This window comes from Pristiophorus japonicus, chromosome 4 (assembly GCF_044704955.1).
Source record: "Pristiophorus japonicus isolate sPriJap1 chromosome 4, sPriJap1.hap1, whole genome shotgun sequence".
NCBI classification, from domain to species: domain Eukaryota; kingdom Metazoa; phylum Chordata; class Chondrichthyes; family Pristiophoridae; genus Pristiophorus; species Pristiophorus japonicus.
In genome coordinates, this window is record NC_091980.1 from 275,543,213 (window position 1) to 275,555,530 (window position 12,318).

General features: G+C 45.2%; 1 protein-coding gene across 3 annotated transcripts in view; it reads right to left on the reverse strand.

Annotated features, from left to right (window-relative positions):
• The window catches only part of itpk1a (inositol-tetrakisphosphate 1-kinase a), a 315,124-nt gene that overhangs the window by 170,158 nt on the left and 132,648 nt on the right, over window positions 1-12,318 (reverse strand). The window contains exon 1 of one of the 3 annotated variants that reach the window (XM_070879507.1): window positions 7,319-7,350. The exons of the other annotated variants lie outside the window; for them this stretch is intronic. The gene's annotated coding sequence lies outside the window, so the exon portion shown is untranslated. Of the gene's footprint in view, window positions 1-7,318; window positions 7,351-12,318 lie in introns of those variants that run through there. 3 annotated transcript variants of the gene reach the window in all.

The window sequence follows — 12,318 nt, forward strand, 5'->3', positions numbered from 1 at the left end:
TGGCAGGTGAAGCGTCACTGCTTGTACACATGCATCTGTGGTGCAGTTGTAGCTGCAATGTATGGGTTTGAACTGTTAATAATGAACAAAGTTCAACAAAGTAAAACTATTAAAGGAAACCAAGTTCTAACAGCCAAACCAGATTCAAAGAACAAGCATATCATCATCATCATCATCATAGGCAGTCCCTCGAAATCGAGGAAGACTTGTTTCCACTCTAGAAGTGAGTTCGCAGGTGACTGTACAGTCCAATACGGGAATTACAGTCTTTGTCACAGGTGAGACAGGCAGTGGTTGGGGAGTCTGGTTTGCCACACGCTCCTTCCGCTGCCTGCGCTTGTTTTCTGTCTGCATGCTGTCGGCTACGGGACTCGAGGTGCTCAGCGCCCTCCAGAATGCTCTTCCTCCACTTAGGGCGGTCTTGGGCCAGGGATTCCCTGGTGCCGGTGGGCTGTTGCACTTTATCACGGAGGCTTTGAGGGTGTCCTTGAAAATTTTCCTCTGCCCACCTGGGGCTCGCTTGCCGTGTAGGAGTTCCGAGTAGAGCGCTTGATTTGGGAATCTCATGTCGAGCATGCGGACGATGTGGCCCACCCAATGGAGCTGGTCGAGTGTGTTCAGTGGTTTGATGCTGGGGTTGTTAGCCTGATCGAGAACACTGACATTGGTACGTCTATCTACCCAGTGGATCAATCAACAAAGTAAAACTGTCAAAAGAAACCAAGTTCTAACGCCAAACCAGATTCAAAGAACAAGCACCTAAGATATCAACGTCTTCATAATCAGGAATGGCTCATGAAAAAAAGAAAAGAACAAAAGTCTTGCATTTATATAGTCGTGTCAGGATTTGTTTTTTTTTTATGCGAGATAGTCACTCAGTATTAACATGTCACTCCCTTAAATGGACCTTGTGTCCACTACAATCTGGAGTGCACCACTCCAGCCCAATATCTAGTTAGACAACAGCAGTGCCAGTGCACAGAATCTGTAACAGAGGACCTCCGTGTACTTGCTACTGAAATATCAACAACAACTTGCATTTATATAGCACCTTTAACAGTGAAATATCCCACGGTGCTTTACAGGAGCGTTATCAAACACAATTTGACACCGAGCCACATAAAGAGATATTAGGACAGGTGAACAAAAGCTTGGCCAAGAAGGTAGGTTTTAAGCAGCCATCCGAAAGGAGGAGCGAGTTGTGACACCATATGAATTCTCTCTTTATGGAAGGGAATTTTACTAAGCTTCAAATTATCAACTGGTTAATTTACATGAACCATATAGAATCTTCCCCGTGACAACAATCAATTTCATAATGCTCTTTGATTATGAAAAATAATAGAGACGAAACATAACCTTTTCGAGCTAAACTGGCTCGGAGCTTCTTGCTACTGCTGCAAGAACATAAATCACGGTGTCTGAAGGAGGGTGGGAGAGGTAGACCAAATGCCACGTGAACTCCGCCCCTTGAATTGATCAGTGGGGGCTCTGTACACAACATTGTCAAACAACATTGCTACCCTGAGATGAACACCCAGTGGGGAGAAATACAGCTCAGTCGGTAGCACAAAACGAGTGGTATCAGATCGGCCAACTGCAATACAGGCTGCCCAATATTCAGTTCCATTGCAGTCAATGTTGCACCAGCTTTTTCCACTCCTCTTCACGCACTATTTCACTCAACATTATTCCGCTTTAATTGACTTCACAAACCCCCAAAGTGTGACAAGTCAGGGCAAATACATACTGATTACTCCAGGACTTAATTCACATCAGGCCAAGCAGATAGAAGCAGCTCTCCTCAAAGAGATACGACAGTCCAGTTAACACAGTCCTTCATGTATGCTCTCCTTGCCTTCCTGAGGGATCGCTTACGTCATAAGAAATAGCAGCAGAAGTAGGCCATACGGCCCCTCGAGCCTGCTTCGCCATTCAATAAGATCATGGCTGATCTGGCCTCAACTCCACTTTCCCTCTTGCTCCCCATAACCCTCGATTCCCTATAGTTCAAGAATCTGTCTATCTCAGCCTTGAATATATTCAATGACTCTGCTTCTACAGCTCTCTGGGTAGAGAATTCCAAAGATTCACGGCCCTCTGAGAGAAGAAATTCCTCCTCATCTCCGTCTTAAAAGGGCGACCCCTTATTCTGAAACTATGCCCCCTAGTTCTAGATTCCTCCACGAGGGAAACATCTTCTCAGCATCTGCCCTGTCAAGCCCCCTCAGAATCTTCTATGTTTCAATAAGATTACCTCTCATTCTTCTAAACACCAAAGATCACAGGCCTAACCTGCTCAACTTTCCTCATAAGACAAGCCCTTCATCCCAGGAATCAACCTAGTGAACCTTCTCTGAACTGTCTCCAATGTAAGTACTGTATTTGCCTCCTTAAATAAGGAGACCAAAAACTGTACTCTGTACTCCAGGTGCAGTCTCACCAATACCCTGTACAGTTGTAGCAAACTACCCTGCTTTTATATTCTATCCCCCTTGCAATAAAGGTCAACATTCCATTTGCCTTCCTAATTAATTGCTGTACCTGCATACTAGTTGTTTGTGTTGCATGTAGCACTGTCATTTTAAACACATATGCTGGTTAGAGCCCAGGAAGGAAGTCCCACGCAATTATACAGTTTAAAGCAGGTTGCTGTGTACAACCTGAAGGAAGGCGAGTGCAGAGATATCTTTCCCAAGATTTCTCTAGTGTTCTAACGCACTGCTGACAAATCAGTCACAAAGCCTGCAAAGAGCACTAATCAGAAGATATACCTTTCCTTCAAACTTCAAAGTATTGTAGATTTTACTTTAATTCATCTCTTTTCAGTATTTCCAGTCAATTTTCTCCCCTTTCAAACGTACGGAGTCCTTGCTGGGATACGATTCTGCTAGCGCTAATAGCTCTTTGGTACTTTGCTAAAGTGCCTATTATTCACACGAGAGAATGAATAGTAGGTGTAGGCACGTTGTTTAATCGTATAGAGCATCATAGCCATGCGTGGTCTGGTCCTTACCCAGTGACCACACACACACACCTTAGAAACATAGAAAATAGGTGCAGGAATGAGATCCCCTCTCATTCTTCTAAATTCCAGTGAATATAAGCCAAGTCGATCCAGTCTTTCTTCAGACATCAGTCCTGCCATCCCGGGAATCAGTCCGGTGAATCTTCGCTGCACTCCCTCAAGAGCAAGAATGTCCTTCCTCAGATTAGGAGACCAATGCAGCACACAATACTCAAGGTGTGATCTCACCAAGGCCCTGTATAACTGCAGTAAGACATCCCTGCTCCTATACTCAAATTCCCTCGCGATGAAGGCCAGCATGCCATTTGCCTTCTTCACCGCCTGCTGCACCTGCATGCCAACTTTCAATGAATGATGTACCATGACACCCAGATCTCGTTGCAGCTCCCCTTTTACTAATCTGTCATCATTCAGATAATAATCTGCCTTCCTGTTTTTGCCACCAAAGTGGATAACCTCACACTTATCCACATTCTTCTGCATCTGCCATGCATTTGCCCATTCACCTAACTTGTCCAAGTCCCCGTGCAGCCTCCGAGCATCCTCCTCGCAGCTCGCACTGCCAGCTTAGTGTCATGTGCAAACTTGGAGATATTACATTCAATTCCTTCGTCTAAATCATTAATGTATATTGTAAATAGCTGGGATCCCAGCACTGAACCCTGCGACACCTCACTAGTCACTGCCTGCCATTCTGAAAAGGACCCTTTTATTTCCACTCTTTGCTTCCTGTCTGCCAACCAATTCTCTATCCACGTCAATGTTAATACGGATTCTTTTCCCTCAATCTGGTTCAGCGAATTCACTGAGTCGAACACCGTAGCCGCTTATAACAAAGCAGACTTTATTAATTGTTTCACCGGCCGGGACTTATCAGAACGAAGGAATGCTCTCCCTTTAGAGTGCACTCACTCCCCACGGACAAGTCCTGTTACAATGTAGGGGCGCAACGGTTAGACATTTTCAGTACATGATACAATTTGAGTGACATTCAGTTCACCCTATCCCCTTATGATCCCTCCTTCCCTTTGTCCACTCATGAGCCGACATCTGGCCTTCCTGGCCCAATTAGGTATGGGCTGTAGTTATGTGTAGCAGCAATTGTTCAACTGTTTTTACACAAAGAGCCTTTCAGAGCCTTTCTCACCCTTGTTATTGTTTCAAGTTTACTGGTGTGACTTAGCAAGACCTTGAGCCAGTCTGTTATTTGTGCCAATGTTGTAACATTTGCAGTCTGACATTCTTAAGGCTATTCTTCCATGAATCCTTTGTTCAATTCACTGTCTCTATACATTTTCCCACATTCTCAACTTCAATGTCTCTATACATTTTCCCACATTCTCATCAATACATAACCCTCAATAACATGTGCCTTAATTTTGTACACTAATCTCCTGTGTGGGACCTTGTCAAAAGCCTTTTGAAAGTCCAAATACACTACATCCACTGGTTCTCCCTTATCCACTCTACTAGTTACATCCTCAAAAAACTCTAGATTTGTCGAGCATGATTTCCCTTTCATAAATCCATGCTGACTTGGAACGATCCTGTCACTGCTTTCCAAATGCGCTGGTATTGCATGTTTAATAATTGACTCCAGCATTTTCACCACCACCGATGTCAGGCTAACCGGTCTATAATTCCCTGTTTTCTGTCTCCCTCCTTTTTTAAAAAGTAGGGTAACATTAGCTACCAATCCATAGAAATTGAACCAGAGAACATGGAATGTTGGAAAATGACCACCAATGCATCGACTATTTCTACGGCCACTTCCTTAAATACTCTGGGATGCAGACGATCAGGCCCTGGGGATTTATTGACCTTCAGTCCCTTCAATTTCCCGAACACAATTTCCCGCCTAATAAAGATTTCCCTCAGTTCCCCCTTCTCGCTAGACCCTCAGTCCCCTAGTATTTTCGGGAGGTTATTCGTGTCTTCTTTAGTGAAGACAGAACCAAAGTATTTGTTCAATTGGTCTGCCATTTCCTTGTTCCCCATTATGAATTCACCTGATTCTGACTGCAAGGGACCTACATTAGTCTTCACTAATCTTTTTCTCTTCACATATTTATAGAAGCTTTTGCAGTCAGTTTTTATATTCCCTGCAAGCTTACTCTCATACTCTATTTTCCCCCTCCTAATTAAACCCTTAGTCCTCCTCTGCTGAATTCTAAATTTCTTCCAGTCCTCAGGTTTACTGCTTTTTCTGGCCAATTTATTTGCCTCTTCCTTGGATTTAACACTTTCCCTAATTTCCCTTGTTAGCCACGGTTGAACCACCTTCCCTTTATTATTCTTATGCATGCAGAAGTGTACAATTGTTGTAGTTTATCCATGTGATATTTAAATGTCTGCCATTGCCTATCCACCGTCAACGCTTTAAGTATCATTCACCAGTCTATCCTAGCCAATTCACGTCTCATACCTTCGAAGTTTCCTTTCCTTAAGTTCAGGACCCTAGTGTCTGAATTAACTGTGTCACTCTCCACCTTAATGAAGATTTCTACCATATTATGGTCACTCTTCCTCAAGGGGCCACTCACAACCAGATTGCTAATTAATCCTCTCTCGTTACACAAGACCCAGTCTAGGATGGCCTGCTCTCTCGTTGGTTCCTCGACATATTGGTCCAGAAAACCATCCCTTATACACTCCAGGAAATTCTCCTTCACAGTATTGCTACCAGTTTGGTTAGCCCAATCAATATGTAGATTAAAGTCACCCATGATAAATGCTGTACCCTTATTGCACGCGTCCCTAATTTCCTGTTTGATGCCATCCCCAACTTCTCTACTACTGTTTGGTGGTCTGTACACAACTCCCACTAACGTTTTCTGCCCTTTGGTGTTTCGCAGCTCTACCCATATAGATTCTACATCATCCACGCTAATGTCCTTCCTTACTATTGCGATAATCTCCTCTTTAAGCAGTAATGCTACCCCACTTCCTTTTCCTTCCTGTCTGCCCTTCCTGAATATTGAATACTTCTGGATGTTGTGTTCCCAGCCTTGGTGACCTTGGAGTCATGTCTCCGTAATCCCTATAACATCATATCCATTAACAGCTATCTGCGCAGCCAATTCAGCCACCTTATTACGAATACTCCTCGCATTGAGACTCAGAGCCTTCAGGCTTGTTTTTTAAACACTCCTGGTCCTTTTAGAATTATGTTGTAATGTGGCCCTTTTTGATTTATGCCCTTGATTTCTCTGCCCTCCACTCTTGCTTTTCTCCTTCTACATTTTGCTTCTGCCCCCTTTTTACTTCCCTCTGCCTCCCTGCATAGATTCCCATCACCCTGCCATTTTAGTTTAAACCCTCCCAACAGCAGTAGCAAACATCGGTACTAGTCCTGCCCAGATGCAGACTGTCCGGTTTCAATGTCCCAGGAATTTGAATCCCTCCCTCATGCATCATTCCTCAAGGCTCGTATTCATCTGAGCTATCCTGCAATTCCTACTCTGACTAGCACGTGGCACTGGTAGCAATCCTGAGATTACTACCTTTTGGTCCTACTTTTTAAAATTTAACTCCTAGCTTCCTAAATTCAGCTTGTAGGACCTCATCCCGTTTTTTACCTATATCGTTGGTACCTATATGCACCACGACAACTGGCTGTTCACCCTCCCCCTCCAGAATGTGCTGCATCCGCTCCGAGACATCCTTGACCCTTGCACCAGGGAGGCAACATACCATCCTGGAGTCTCGATTGCGGCCACAGAAACGCCCATCTATTCCCCTTACAATAGAATCCCCTATCACTACATCTCTCCCACTCTTTTTCCTGCCCTCCTGTGCAGCAAAGCCATCCCTGGTGCGATGGACTTGGCTGCTGCTGCCTTCCCCTGATGAGCCATCTCCCCCAACAGCACTCAAGGTGGTGTATCTGTTTTGGAGGGAGATGACCGCAGGGGACCCCTGCACTACCTTCCTTCCACTGCTCTGCCTGATGGTCACCCATTCCCTATCTGGCTGTGTAACCTTTACCTGCGGTGTGACCAACTCACTAAACGTGCTAATCATGACATCCTCAGCATCGCGGATGCTCCACAGTGAATCCATCTGCAGCTCCAGTGCCGCAATGCAGTCTGTCAGGAGCTGCAGCTCGATACACTTCAGCACATGTAGTTGTCAGGGACACTGGAAGCGTCCCTAACTTCCCACATAGCACAGGAGGTGCATGACACTGGTCTGGGCTCGCCTGCCATGACTTAACCCTTAAATTAACCTAATTGGTAACAATGCCAATAGTTTCTTACTGATACGAAAAGAAAAAGATTAAATACTCACCAATCTACCAGCCAATCGCTTACCCGCTTGGCTGTGACGTCACACTTCAATTTCTTTTTGCTTCTTTGTTTACCTTCTGCCCCTGCCCCTGCACCAGCTGGCTTCTCCCGCCTTCTGGGCCCGTTTATGGGCCTCGCTGCTCCCGACCTGCTCCGCTCCGACCTCCGCGCAGCTATCTTCTTTCCAGTGATGTCACACTTTGATTTTGTCCCCCTCTTCACTCCTCTCGCGCTGCTTCCTGCTCCGTGCAGCTCGTTCTTTTTATCCCCGCTGCTCAGGTCCCGCTCTCGCTCTGATCTCGGGCATCGGTTCCCTTTATCCCCGCTGCTTAGGTCCCGCTCTCGCTCTGATCTCGGGCCTCAGGTCCTTTTATCCCCGCCGCTCAGGTCCCGCTATCTCATTCAAATGGAGGCTGTTGAGTAAAGATCAGAAGGGGGATGCCAGGAATGCCAAGGCCATTCTGATGCCCCTGCCCCAGTCTGAAATCAGGCCAGGTGCCAAACCCATGCCATTCTGTTTCACTTGTCTTTTTGCAAAAATGTAAGTAAGTCACTGCAGTTTCGTGATTGCTGGTGCTTTAAAATCCAGGAACAAAATCAAACACGATGCAGATTGTATAGCACGGCATGTGAATTGATATGCACAGCCCAACAGAAAATTAGCACAAAACAAAAGAGAATAAACAATTAAATCAGAAACATGACCGAAAGCAAACCAGACTTGGCCAGTACTGCTCAGTAGCGTCTGTGACATCTCCAGTACCAGTCAGCGGAACAAAAATTAAAAGGAGCACAGGAAGAACCACGAGAAGCTTGCCCCGCAAGGCCCCGCTCTCCTTTCTGGAACAGATACAGAGCAATCGCTTTGACGAACATCACTGCTCTGTTCCCAAGCGCAACCATGACCTCCCTGTGCTGCACCACGCGAACTCTCCCACACATTCCAACCTTCTCATCTTTGGCCTCCTAAGCCGTTCCAACCAAACTCAATGCAGACGTCAGGAATAGTATCATTTCCTGGGCACTCTTCAGCCTTCTAGCCTGAACAATGACTGCAGACTTAAGCTGCCTCCCCCACTTCCCTGCTTGTTTTTCCTCCACATTGCTCCTTTACGTGTTGAAGCTGTGTTCATTACCTTTTGTCTCCTTGACTTTCTACATCAGTCAATGCTGTGCAACTCATTCCAGTTTTTAAAAAGAATCGATTCACGAGATGGTACTAGTATGCTGCCTTGTACTAGTATTTAATTTATTTGACCCCACGACTTTTTCCCATTTTTGTTCCATTCCTGCCCTCCAATTTAGCCAGTGCCACAAATGGAGTGCAACCCTCCTTTGTTCAGCCCTGAAACAACACTAATCTGTCTTTACTCTATATAATTGCTGTCATATCCACGGCGTATTTCTAGACGTTTCTATTACATTAGATTCCCAGCATTTGTAGTTTTGGTATAAAACCTCAGTTTGCTGATATAAAACAGGCGTAATAGAATTGCAATCGTTTCATGTCAGTCTAGAGAAGCAGCTGAAAAGTGGCATGACACACAGCTATAGTGTTCAAGATCCTAACCTCCTCACAAGGTTCGAACCCCTGCTGTGCCAAAAACAAGAAAAACTGAAAAAGCTGAAGTACACAACAGGTCTGTTAGCATCTGACTAGAGAGCAGACAGGTTCATTATTCATGTATAGACTCAAGAACCCAAACTACATGCGAAACATTCACCTTTCATTTGTCTTTTCAGGTGACGACGGCGTATTTCGAGCATTATCTGTAACTTGAGATGTCCAAGATTTGTACTTTTTTCTTTTCAATTCCACAGTAAAATCTCATCGCCGGGAGCATGCAGAGCATCAAGCGTAGGCAGCGGAAAGAGCGTGCAGCAAATCTGTCCCACCATCCCTTACCCTCAACGACTATCTGTGACAGGGACTGTGGTTCTCATATTGGACTGTTCAGCCACCTAACGACTCATTTTAAGAGTGGAAACAAGTCTTCTTCGATTCCGAGGGACTGTCTATGATGATATGATTATTTCCATGCAGTAAATACTATGTAAGGCTACGTATAGTTTGGGGAATAGCGATCCTAATTTTAATGAAACCACAGCAAATTTTTTTTAAATCAATGAATCAATGAACAATTCTACCCTTTTCTTATCTGAAGCAGGATTTTGTTCAAGATGTTGAACTGAAACCTTGAGAGAGAAAAAAAAATGCATGTAAAAAAGCCATTGGTGTGTCGCCAAGCTATGCAGATTAAGAGGCTCTCTGCACTGTGCCAAGTTGGTGGCAGTGGTGAAATTATATAAGCCTCAGCGTCTGCTGCCCGTGTCCTAACACGCACCAAGTCTCGTTCACCCATCACGCCTGTGCTCGCTGACCTATATTGGCTCCCAGTCCGGCAATGCCTCAATTTTAAAATTCTCATCCTGGTTTTCAAATCCCTCCGTGGCCTCGCCCCTCCCTCGCTCTGTAACCTCCTTCAGCCCTACAACCCTCAGAGATATCTGCGCTCCTCCAATTCTGGCCTCTTGTGCCTCCTTGATTTTTAATCACTCCACCATTGGCGGCCGTGACTTCAGCTGCTGAGATCCTAACCTCTGGAATTCCCTCCCTAAACCTCTCCCTCCTCCGTTAAGACGCTCCTTAAAACCTACCTCCTTGACCAAGCTTTTTGTCACCTGTCCTGGTATCTCATGTGGCTAGGTGTCAAATTTTGTTTTGTCAACGCTCCTGTGAAGAGCCTTGGAACGTTAAAGGTACTCTATTAATGCACGTTGCTGTTGGGCTAGAAGAGCAAGAAAACTGGGGCCCACACTCCTGATTGTCGCCAGTAGTTCCTGATCGACAGTTAACGTGCGGGCACGGCTGGAGGGGATATGACTCTACTGTAATGCTCCTATGCTCAAATAAGCTGCAAAGGCTCATGAAGCTTGGACACGTGGGCGAGTTACAGGAGGGCTACTGTCGACGGTCCAAGCATATTTCAGCCAGTGCCTTCAGGAGAAGCAGAAAACTGATTGCTCTGCGAAGCTAACTAGTGGTACTGCGGAAGAGGTAGGCTAATGCTAGGGACAACTGTTTTCCACCATGGTAAACCTGTGCCACTCACAGACAGCAAAACAAATGGTCATATTCAGTCGCATTGGCTTCCTTTGTTTTTGCAACATAAAATGTTACCCTAGCCTTCACAGTAAAATCACGGTTTATATTTCTCAGGAATTTGGTGTGGGGGAAAAAATACAGCTAATTTAATCTGGCAAAAGAACCAGAGATGAGATGAGGAGAGAAGCGAGTTGTGATGATTTGGAATGCACTGCCTGAAAGAGTGGTGGAAGCAGATTCAACAGCTTTCAAAAGGGAGTTGGATAAAAACTTGAAGGGGAAAAAATTGCAGGGCTATGAGGAAAGAGCAAGAGAGTGGAACTAATTGGTTAGCTCTTTCAAAGAGTCAGCACAGGCATGATGGGCCTCCTTCTATGCTGTACCATTCTATGGGCCCAAATTTCCCTAACCTCTTTTTCTGGCGCCCTCACTCGAGCTGCGCCTTTTGTCCGCCTCCAAGCGCGCTGAAAAAAGACCTGCGTATTCTGGCCGCTCCCCAGTCTCTCCTCCGTCATGGCGCAGCGTGGCCCAATGGATTGGGGGCGGAGCCAGGTACCGGCGCTGAAAACAGTGCCGGGACCTCTGCACATGCGCGCTAGAGTCTGCGTGCATGTGCAGTAGCTCCTGGCAGGCCGTTTCTGCAAACGCGCGCTGCAGGCTGTGTGGGAGGGGCCGAAGCGCACTGTCCCTAGCCCTGGCAGGATGGGCTCCCTCATCGGCGGCCCGCTGCATTCCCTAAGGTAGGAGTTCTAGTTTTTATTTGTTATTTACTGATTGATTTTGGTGCTTTAGGTGCAGAGTTCCTTCTATTTTTTTATTTGTTATTTATTGATTGCTTATTACTTTGGTCTTGATGCTTTAGGGGCAGGGTTCCTTCTATTTTATTTGTTAATTAATTGCTTATTACTTTTTGTGCTTTGTTTGGTGCTTGGTGGTGCTTTAAATGTAGTTACCTGCGCCGATTCCTTAACTGTAAGTAAGGTCTTTCTGTGCGGACAAAAGTGGACACATCCACTGTTCTAAGTTAGTTTAGTACAACTTTTTTCTGGCCAAATTGGCATAAATGGTGTAAGTGGCTGGGAACGCCCCCTTTTGAAAAAAAAACTGACCTAACAAAAAACCTAACAAACTCACTTACACTGGCGCAAATTAAATGGACATATTTGCAACTAAAAAGATACACCAGAAAAATCAAGTTACACCAAAAAAAAACGGTGCAGCTCATGGGGTAATTTGGGCCCTATTTACTCCACAATGTAATTACTCACTCCTATGGAAACAAACAGATCCAATGTTTTTTTTTATAAAAGTGATGCAACATTTTCCAGTAGGGTGGCTCCTGCTAAAAATGACTTTTTCAACACATTCCAAACATTATTAACTAAATACTTAATTCTCAGAAGGATCAGAATTCGACAGTAGGAGAATGACACCAGGTCTCAGTGCCACTGAAGGACTTATATAGTGCCTTTCACGACCACCGGACGTCTCAATGCGCTTTACAGCCAATTAAGTACTTTTGGAGTGTAATCACTGTTAAGAACATAAGAAATAGGAGCAGGAGTAGGCCACCTGGCCCCTTGAGCCTACTCCGCCATTCAATAAGATCATGGCTGATCTGATCATGGACTCAGCTCCACTTCCCTGCCCGCTCCCCATAACTCTTTATTCCCTTATCGCTCAAATATCTATCTATCTCCGCCTTAAATATATCCAATGACTCAGCCTCCACAGCTCTCTGGGACAGAGAATTCCACAGATTTACAACCCTCCCAGAGAAGAAATTTCTCCTCATCTGAGTTTTAAATGGGCGGCCCTTATTCTGAGACTATGTCCCCTAGTTTTTGTTTCCCCTGTGAGTGGAAATATCCTCTCTGCATCCACCTTGTCGAGTT